Source organism: Haliotis rufescens, unplaced genomic scaffold, assembly GCF_023055435.1.
Source record: "Haliotis rufescens isolate VD_foot unplaced genomic scaffold, xgHalRufe1.0.p SCAF_4, whole genome shotgun sequence".
Classification (NCBI taxonomy): Eukaryota; Metazoa; Mollusca; class Gastropoda; order Lepetellida; family Haliotidae; genus Haliotis; species Haliotis rufescens.
In genome coordinates, this window is record NW_025964112.1 from 1,263,119 (window position 1) to 1,273,921 (window position 10,803).

The following is a 10,803-nucleotide window of genomic DNA, read 5'->3' on the forward strand; positions in this document are numbered from 1 at the left end:
ATAGGGAGGATTAAGTAAAGCCGCAGTTAGTGACACACCATGACACATGTCTCTATAGGGAGGCTCAAGTAAAGCCGCAGTTAGTGACACACCATGACACATGTCTCTATAGGGAGGCTCAAGTAAAGCCAGCAGTTAGTGACACACCATGATACATGTCCCTATAGGGAGGCTTAAGTAAAGCCAGCAGTTAGTGACACACCATGATACATGTCCCTATAGGGAGGCTTAAGTAAAGCCAGCAGTTGGTGACACACCATGATACATGTCCCTATAGGGAGGCTTAAGTAAAGCCAGCAGTTAGTGACACACCTTGATACATGTCCCTATAGGGAGGCTCAAGTAAAGCCGCAGTTGGCAACACACCATGATACATGTCCCTATAGGGAGGCTCAAGTAAAGCCAGCAGTTGGTGACACACCATGATGCATTACCCAAAAGGGAGGCTCAAGTAAAGCCGCAGTTGGCAACACACCATGATACATGTCCCTATAGGGAGGCTTAAGTAAAGCCAGCAGTTGGTGACACACCTTGATACATGTCTCTATAGGGAGGCTTAAGTAAAGCCAGCAGTGGGTGACACACCATGATACATGTCTCTATAGGGAGGCTTAAGTAAAGCCAGCAGTTGGTGACACACCATGATACATTACCCAAAAGCGAGGCTCAAGTAAAGCCGCAGTTGGCAACACACCATGATATATGTCCCTATAGGGAGGCTCAAGTAAAGCCAGCAGTTGGTGACACACCTTGATACATGTCCCTATAGGGAGGCTCAAGTAAAGCCAGCAGATGGTGACACACCTTGATACATGTCCCTATAGGGAAGCTCAAGTAAAGCCAGAAGTGGGTGACACACCATGATACATGTCCCTAAAGAGAGACTCAAGTAAAGCCAGCAGTGGGCGACACACCATGATTCATGTCTCTATAGGGAGGCTCAAGTAAAGCCAGCAGGGGCGACACACCTTGATACATTTCCCTACAGGGAGGCTCAAGTAAAGCCAGCAGTTGGTGACACACCATGATACATTTCCCAAAAGGGAGGCTCAAGTAAAGCCGCAGTTGGCAACACACCATGATACATGTCCCTATAGGGAGGCTCAAGTAAAGCCAGCAGTTTGTGACACACCATGATACATGTCCCTATAGGGAGGCTCAAGTAAAGCTAGCAGATGGTGACGCACCATGATACATGTCCCTATAGGGAGGCTCAAGTAAAGCCGCAGTTGGTGACACACCTTGATACATGTCCCTATAGGGAAGCTCAAGTAAAGCCAGCAGTGGGCGACACACCATGATAAATGTCCCTATAGGGAGGCTCAAGTAAAGCCAGCAGTTTGTGACACACCATGATACATGTCCCTATAGGGAGGCTCAAGTAAAGCCACAGTTGGTGACACACCATGATACATGTCCCTATAGGGAGGCTCAAGTAAAGCCAGCAGTGGGCGACACACCATGACACATGTCTCTATAGGGAGGCTCAAGCAAAGCCAGCAGTGGGTGACACACCATGATACATGTCCCTATAGGGAGGCTTAAGTAAAGCCAGCAGTTGGTGACACACTTTGATACATGTCCCTATAGGGAGGCTTAAGTAAAGCCAGCAGTGGGTGACACACCATGATACATGTCCCTATAGGGAGGCTCAAGTAAAGCCAGCAGTTGGTGACACACCTTGATACATGTCCCTATAGGGAGGCTTAAGTAAAGCCAGCAGTGGGCGACACACCATGATACATGTCCCTATAGGGAGGCTCAAGTAAAGCCAGCAGGTGGAGACACACCATGATTCATGTCCCTATAGGGAGGCTCAAGTAAAGCCAGCAGATGGTGACACACCATGATACATGTCCCTATAGGGAGGCTCAAGTAAAGCCAGGAGTGGGCGACACACCATGATACATGGCCCTATAGGGAGGCTCAAGTAAAGCCAGCAGAAGGTGACACACCATGATACATGTCCCTATAGGGAGGCTCAAGTAAAGCCAGCAGATGGTGACACACCATGATACATGTCCCTATAGGGAGGCTCAAGTAAAGCCACAGTTGGTGACACACCATGATACATGTCCCTATAGGGAGGCTTAAGTAAAGCCAGCAGTTGGTGACACACCATGATGCATTACCCAAAAGGGAGGCTCAAGTAAAGCCGCAGTTGGCAACACACCATGATACATGTCCCTATAGGGAGGCTCAAGTAAAGCCAGCAGTTGGTGACACACACCATGATGCATTACCCAAAAGGGAGGCTCAAGTAAAGCCGCAGTTGGCAACACACCATGATACATGTCCCTATAGGGAGGCTTAAGTAAAGCCAGCAGTTGGTGACACACATTGATACATGTCTCTATAGGGAGGATTAAGTAAAGCCGCAGTTAGTGACACACCATGACACATGTCTCTATAGGGAGGCTCAAGTAAAGCCGCAGTTAGTGACACACCATGACACATGTCTCTATAGGGAGGCTCAAGTAAAGCCAGCAGTTAGTGACACACCATGATACATGTCCCTATAGGGAGGCTTAAGTAAAGCCAGCAGTTAGTGACACACCATGATACATGTCCCTATAGGGAGGCTTAAGTAAAGCCAGCAGTTGGTGACACACCATGATACATGTCCCTATAGGGAGGCTTAAGTAAAGCCAGCAGTTAGTGACACACCTTGATACATGTCCCTATAGGGAGGCTCAAGTAAAGCCGCAGTTGGCAACACACCATGATACATGTCCCTATAGGGAGGCTCAAGTAAAGCCAGCAGTTGGTGACACACCATGATGCATTACCCAAAAGGGAGGCTCAAGTAAAGCCGCAGTTGGCAACACACCATGATACATGTCCCTATAGGGAGGCTTAAGTAAAGCCAGCAGTTGGTGACACACCTTGATACATGTCTCTATAGGGAGGCTTAAGTAAAGCCAGCAGTGGGTGACACACCATGATACATGTCCCTATAGGGAGGCTCAAGTAAAGCCAGCAGTTAGTGACACACCATGATACATGTCCCTATAGGGAGGCTTAAGTAAAGCCAGCAGTTGGTGACACACTTTGATACATGTCCCTATAGGGAGGCTCAAGTAAAGCCAGCAGTGGGCGACACACCATGACACGTCTCTATAGGGAGGCTCAAGTAAAGCCAGCATTGGGTGACACACCATGATGCATGTCCCTATAGGGATGCTTAAGTAAAGCCGCAGTTGGTGACACACCTTGATACATGTCCCTATAGGGAAGCTCAAGTAAAGCCAGCAGTGGGCGACACACCATGATAAATGTCCCTATAGGGAGGCTCAAGTAAAGCCAGCAGTTTGTGACACACCATGATACATGTCCCTATAGGGAGGCTCAAGTAAAGCCACAGTTGGTGACACACCATGATACATGTCCCTATAGGGAGGCTTAAGTAAAGCCAGCAGTTGGTGACACACTTCGATACATGTCTCTATAGGGAGGCTCAAGTAAAGCCAGCAGTTTGTGACACACCATGATACATGTCCCTATAGGGAGGCTCAAGTAAAGCCGCAGTTGGTGACACACCTTGGTACATGTCCCTATAGGGAGGCTTAAGTAAAGCCAGCAGTTGGTGACACACCTTGATACATGTCCCTAAAGGGAGGCTCAAGTAAAGCCAGCAGTGGGCGACACACCATGATACATGTCCCTAAAGGGAGGCTCAAGTAAAGCCAGCAGTTGGTGACACACCTTGATACATGTCCCTATAGGGAGGCTCAAGTAGAGCCATCAGTTGGCAACACACCATGATACATGTCCCTATAGGGAGGCTCAAGTAAAGCCAGCAGTTGGTGACACACCATGATACATTACCCAAAAGCGAGGCTCAAGTAAAGCCGCAGTTGGCAACACACCATGATATATGTCCTTATAGGGAGGCTCAAGTAAAGCCAGCAGTTGGTGACACACCTTGATACATGTCCCTATAGGGAGGCTCAAGTAAAGCCAGCAGATGGTGACACACCTTGATACATGTCCCTATAGGGAAGCTCAAGTAAAGCCAGAAGTGGGTGACACACCATGATACATGTCCCTAAAGAGAGACTCAAGTAAAGCCAGCAGTGGGCGACACACCATGATTCATGTCTCTATAGGGAGGCTCAAGTAAAGCCAGCAGGGGCGACACACCTTGATACATTTCCCTACAGGGAGGCTCAAGTAAAGCCAGCAGTTGGTGACACACCATGATACATTTCCCAAAAGGGAGGCTCAAGTAAAGCCGCAGTTGGCAACACACCATGATACATGTCCCTATAGGGAGGCTCAAGTAAAGCCAGCAGTTTGTGACACACCATGATACATGTCCCTATAGGGAGGCTCAAGTAAAGCTAGCAGATGGTGACGCACCATGATACATGTCCCTATAGGGAGGCTCAAGTAAAGCCGCAGTTGGTGACACACCTTGATACATGTCCCTATAGGGAAGCTCAAGTAAAGCCAGCAGTGGGCGACACACCATGATAAATGTCCCTATAGGGAGGCTCAAGTAAAGCCAGCAGTTTGTGACACACCATGATACATGTCCCTATAGGGAGGCTCAAGTAAAGCCACAGTTGGTGACACACCATGATACATGTCCCTATAGGGAGGCTCAAGTAAAGCCAGCAGTGGGCGACACACCATGACACATGTCTCTATAGGGAGGCTCAAGCAAAGCCAGCAGTGGGTGACACACCATGATACATGTCCCTATAGGGAGGCTTAAGTAAAGCCAGCAGTTGGTTACACACTTTGATACATGTCCCTATAGGGAGGCTTAAGTAAAGCCAGCAGTGGGTGACACACCATGATACATGTCCCTATAGGGAGGCTCAAGTAAAGCCAGCAGTTGGTGACACACCTTGATACATGTCCCTATAGGGAGGCTTAAGTAAAGCCAGCAGTGGGCGACACACCATGATACATGTCCCTATAGGGAGGCTCAAGTAAAGCCAGCAGGTGGAGACACACCATGATTCATGTCCCTATAGGGAGGCTCAAGTAAAGCCAGCAGATGGTGACACACCATGATACATGTCCCTATAGGGAGGCTCAAGTAAAGCCAGGAGTGGGCGACACACCATGATACATGGCCCTATAGGGAGGCTCAAGTAAAGCCAGCAGAAGGTGACACACCATGATACATGTCCCTATAGGGAGGCTCAAGTAAAGCCAGCAGATGGTGACACACCATGATACATGTCCCTATAGGGAGGCTCAAGTAAAGCCACAGTTGGTGACACACCATGATACATGTCCCTATAGGGAGGCTCAAGTAAAGCCAGCAGTGGGCGACACACCATGATACATGTCCCTAAAGGGAGGCTCAAGTAAAGCCAGCATCGGGTGACACACCTTGATACATGTCTCCATAGGGAGGCTCAAGTAAAGCCAGCAGTGGGCGACACACCATGATTCATGTCCCTATAGGGAGGCTCAAGTAAAGCCAGCAGATGGTGACACACTATGATACATGTCCCTAAAGGGAGGCTCAAGTAAAGCCAGCAGTGGGCGACACACCATGATACATGTCCCTATAGGGAGGCTCAAGTAAAGCCAGCAGTTGGTGACACACCATGATACATGTCCCTATAGGGAAGCTCAAGTAAAGCCAGCAGTTGGTGACACACCATGATACATGTCCCTACAGGGAGGCTCAAGTAAAGCCAGCAGTTGGTGACACACCATGATACATGTCCCTACAGGGAGGCTCAAGTAAAGCCAGCAGTTGGTGACACACCATGATACATGTCCCTACAGGGAGGCTCAAGTAAAGCCAGCAGTTGGTGACACACCATGATACATGTCCCTATAGGGAGGCTCAAGTAAAGCCAGCAGTTGGTGACACACCATGATGCATTACCCAAAAGGGAGGCTCAAGTAAAGCCGCAGTTGGCAACACACCATGATACATGTCCCTATAGGGAGACTTAAGTAAAGCCAGCAGTTGGTGACACACCATGATGCATTACCCAAAAGGGAGGCTCAAGTAAAGCCGCAGTTGGCAACACACCATGATACATGTCCCTATAGGGAGGCTCAAGTAAAGCCAGCAGTTGGTGACACACCTTGATACATGTCCCTAAAGAGAGGCTCAAGTAAAGCCGCAGTTGGCAACACACCATGATACATGTCCCTATAGGGAGGCTTAAGTAAAGCCAGCAGTTGGTGACACACCATGATGCATTACCCAAAAGGGAGGCTCAAGTAAAGCCGCAGTTGGCAACACACCATGATACATGTCCCTATAGGGAGGCTCAAGTAAAGCCAGCAGTTGGTGACACACACCATGATGCATTACCCAAAAGGGAGGCTCAAGTAAAGCCGCAGTTGGCAACACACCATGATACATGTCCCTATAGGGAGGCTTAAGTAAAGCCAGCAGTTGGTGACACACCTTGATACATGTCTCTATAGGGAGGCTTAAGTAAAGCCGCAGTTAGTGACACACCATGACACATGTCTCTATAGGGAGGCTCAAGTAAAGCCGCAGTTAGTGACACACCATGACACATGTCTCTATAGGGAGGCTCAAGTAAAGCCAGCAGTTAGTGACACACCATGATACATGTCCCTATAGGGAGGCTTAAGTAAAGCCAGCAGTTAGTGACACACCATGATACATGTCCCTATAGGGAGGCTTAAGTAAAGCCAGCAGTTGGTGACACACCATGATACATGTCCCTATAGGGAGGCTTAAGTAAAGCCAGCAGTTAGTGACACACCTTGATACATGTCCCTATAGGGAGGCTCAAGTAAAGCCGCAGTTGGCAACACACCATGATACATGTCCCTATAGGGAGGCTCAAGTAAAGCCAGCAGTTGGTGACACACCATGATGCATTACCCAAAAGGGAGGCTCAAGTAAAGCCGCAGTTGGCAACACACCATGATACATGTCCCTATAGGGAGGCTTAAGTAAAGCCAGCAGTTGGTGACACACCTTGATACATGTCTCTATAGGGAGGCTTAAGTAAAGCCAGCAGTGGGTGACACACCATGATACATGTCCCTATAGGGAGGCTCAAGTAAAGCCAGCAGTTAGTGACACACCATGATACATGTCCCTATAGGGAGGCTTAAGTAAAGCCAGCAGTTGGTGACACACTTTGATACATGTCCCTATAGGGAGGCTCAAGTAAAGCCAGCAGTGGGCGACACACCATGACACGTCTCTATAGGGAGGCTCAAGTAAAGCCAGCATTGGGTGACACACCATGATGCATGTCCCTATAGGGATGCTTAAGTAAAGCCGCAGTTGGTGACACACCTTGATACATGTCCCTATAGGGAAGCTCAAGTAAAGCCAGCAGTGGGCGACACACCATGATAAATGTCCCTATAGGGAGGCTCAAGTAAAGCCAGCAGTTAGTGACACACCATGATACATGTCCCTATAGGGAGGCTCAAGTAAAGCCACAGTTGGTGACACACCATGATACATGTCCCTATAGGGAGGCTTAAGTAAAGCCAGCAGTTGGTGACACACTTCGATACATGTCTCTATAGGGAGGCTCAAGTAAAGCCAGCAGTTTGTGACACACCATGATACATGTCCCTATAGGGAGGCTCAAGTAAAGCCGCAGTTGGTGACACACCTTGGTACATGTCCCTATAGGGAGGCTTAAGTAAAGCCAGCAGTTGGTGACACACCTTGATACATGTCCCTAAAGGGAGGCTCAAGTAAAGCCAGCAGTGGGCGACACACCATGATACATGTCCCTAAAGGGAGGCTCAAGTAAAGCCAGCAGTTGGTGACACACCTTGATACATGTCCCTATAGGGAGGCTCAAGTAGAGCCATCAGTTGGCAACACACCATGATACATGTCCCTATAGGGAGGCTCAAGTAAAGCCAGCAGTTGGTGACACACCATGATACATTACCCAAAAGCGAGGCTCAAGTAAAGCCGCAGTTGGCAACACACCATGATATATGTCCCTATAGGGAGGCTCAAGTAAAGCCAGCAGTTGGTGACACACCTTGATACATGTCCCTATAGGGAGGCTCAAGTAAAGCCAGCAGATGGTGACACACCTTGATACATGTCCCTATAGGGAAGCTCAAGTAAAGCCAGAAGTGGGTGACACACCATGATACATGTCCCTAAAGAGAGACTCAAGTAAAGCCAGCAGTGGGCGACACACCATGATTCATGTCTCTATAGGGAGGCTCAAGTAAAGCCAGCAGGGGCGACACACCTTGATACATTTCCCTACAGGGAGGCTCAAGTAAAGCCAGCAGTTGGTGACACACCATGATACATTTCCCAAAAGGGAGGCTCAAGTAAAGCCGCAGTTGGCAACACACCATGATACATGTCCCTATAGGGAGGCTCAAGTAAAGCCAGCAGTTTGTGACACACCATGATACATGTCCCTATAGGGAGGCTCAAGTAAAGCTAGCAGATGGTGACGCACCATGATACATGTCCCTATAGGGAGGCTCAAGTAAAGCCGCAGTTGGTGACACACCTTGATACATGTCCCTATAGGGAAGCTCAAGTAAAGCCAGCAGTGGGCGACACACCATGATAAATGTCCCTATAGGGAGGCTCAAGTAAAGCCAGCAGTTTGTGACACACCATGATACATGTCCCTATAGGGAGGCTCAAGTAAAGCCACAGTTGGTGACACACCATGATACATGTCCCTATAGGGAGGCTCAAGCAAAGCCAGCAGTGGGTGACACACCATGATACATGTCCCTATAGGGAGGCTTAAGTAAAGCCAGCAGTTGGTGACACACTTTGATACATGTCCCTATAGGGAGGCTTAAGTAAAGCCAGCAGTGGGCGACACACCATGATACATGTCCCTATAGGGAGGCTCAAGTAAAGCCAGCAGTTGGTGACACACCTTGATACATGTCCCTATAGGGAGGCTTAAGTAAAGCCAGCAGTGGGCGACACACCATGATACATGTCCCTATAGGGAGGCTCAAGTAAAGCCAGCAGGTGGAGACACACCATGATTCATGTCCCTATAGGGAGGCTCAAGTAAAGCCAGCAGATGGTGACACACCATGATACATGCCCCTATAGGGAGGCTCAAGTAAAGCCAGGAGTGGGCGACACACCATGATACATGGCCCTATAGGGAGGCTCAAGTAAAGCCAGCAGAAGGTGACACACCATGATACATGTCCCTATAGGGAGGCTCAAGTAAAGCCAGCAGATGGTGACACACCATGATACATGTCCCTATAGGGAGGCTCAAGTAAAGCCACAGTTGGTGACACACCATGATACATGTCCCTATAGGGAGGCTCAAGTAAAGCCAGCAGTGGGCGACACACCATGATACATGTCCCTAAAGGGAGGCTCAAGTAAAGCCAGCATCGGGTGACACACCTTGATACATGTCTCCATAGGGAGGCTCAAGTAAAGCCAGCAGTGGGCGACACACCATGATTCATGTCCCTATAGGGAGGCTCAAGTAAAGCCAGCAGATGGTGACACACTATGATACATGTCCCTAAAGGGAGGCTCAAGTAAAGCCAGCAGTGGGCGACACACCATGATACATGTCCCTATAGGGAGGCTCAAGTAAAGCCAGCAGTTGGTGACACACCTTGATACATGTCCCTAAAGGGAGGCTCAAGTAAAGCCAGCAGTGGGCGACACACCATGATACATGTCCCTAAAGGGAGGCTCAAGTAAAGCCAGCAGTTGGTGACACACAATGATACATGTCCCTATAGGGAGGCTCAAGTCAGGCTGCAGTTGGTGACACACCATGTTACAGGTCACAATGAGCCCAACTCTGGCTGAGTACACAGTTTACCATCCCACGGTGCAAGTAGAGTTGTAAGGTCTCTAGTGGAAGTCTGGCGTAAGAATAATCGAACAACACTGACATAATTGCATTGGTTTCGACACATTACGTTCCTCCATACCCCAAAATGCAGTATAGCCAAGCAATGAATTTAGCCATGTTTGACTTGTGAATTGGGTTTCAGATTGTTTTGAACAGTATTCCAGTCATACCATGGCATGTCAGCTTACTATGGGAGGAAAGCCCGAAGTGATGCAAATTTCAAGACATTTTCTACTTTGGTGCTGACATGGGCAAGGGTATGGTGCTAACACGGGCAAGGGTATGGTGCTGACATGGGCAAGGGTATGGTGCTAACACGGGCAAGGGTATGGTGCTGACGTTGGCAAGGGTATTGTGCTGACAGGGGCAAGGGTATTGTGCTGACATGGGCAAGGGTATTGTGCTGACATGGGCAAGGGTATGGTGCTGACAGGGGCAAGGGTATGGTGCTGACATGGGCAAGGGTATGGTGCTCACGTGGGCAAGGGCATGGTGCTGACAGGGGCAAGGGTATGGTGCTGACAGGGGCAAGGGTATGGTGCTCACGTGGGCAAGGGCATGGTGCTGACAGGGGCAAGGGTATGGTGCTGACACGGGCAAGGGTATGGTGCTGACACGGGCAGGGGTATGGTGCTGACACGGGCAAGGGTATGGTGCTGACAGGGGCAAGGGTATGGCGCTGACAGGGACAAGGGTATGGTGCTGACAGGGGCAAGGGTATGGTGCTGACAGGGACAAGGGTATGGTGCTGACACGGGCAAGGGTATGGTGCTCACTTGTCCCTGTCAGCACCATACCCTTGCCCCTGTCAGCACCATACCCTTGTCCCTGTAGGGTATGGTGCTGACACGGGCAAGGGTATGGTGCTGACAGGGGCAAGGGTATGGTGCTCACGTGGGCAAGGGCATGGTGCTGACAGGGGCAAGGGTATGGTGCTGACAGGGACAAGGGTATGGTGCTGACGTGGGCAAGGGTATGGTGCTGACATGGG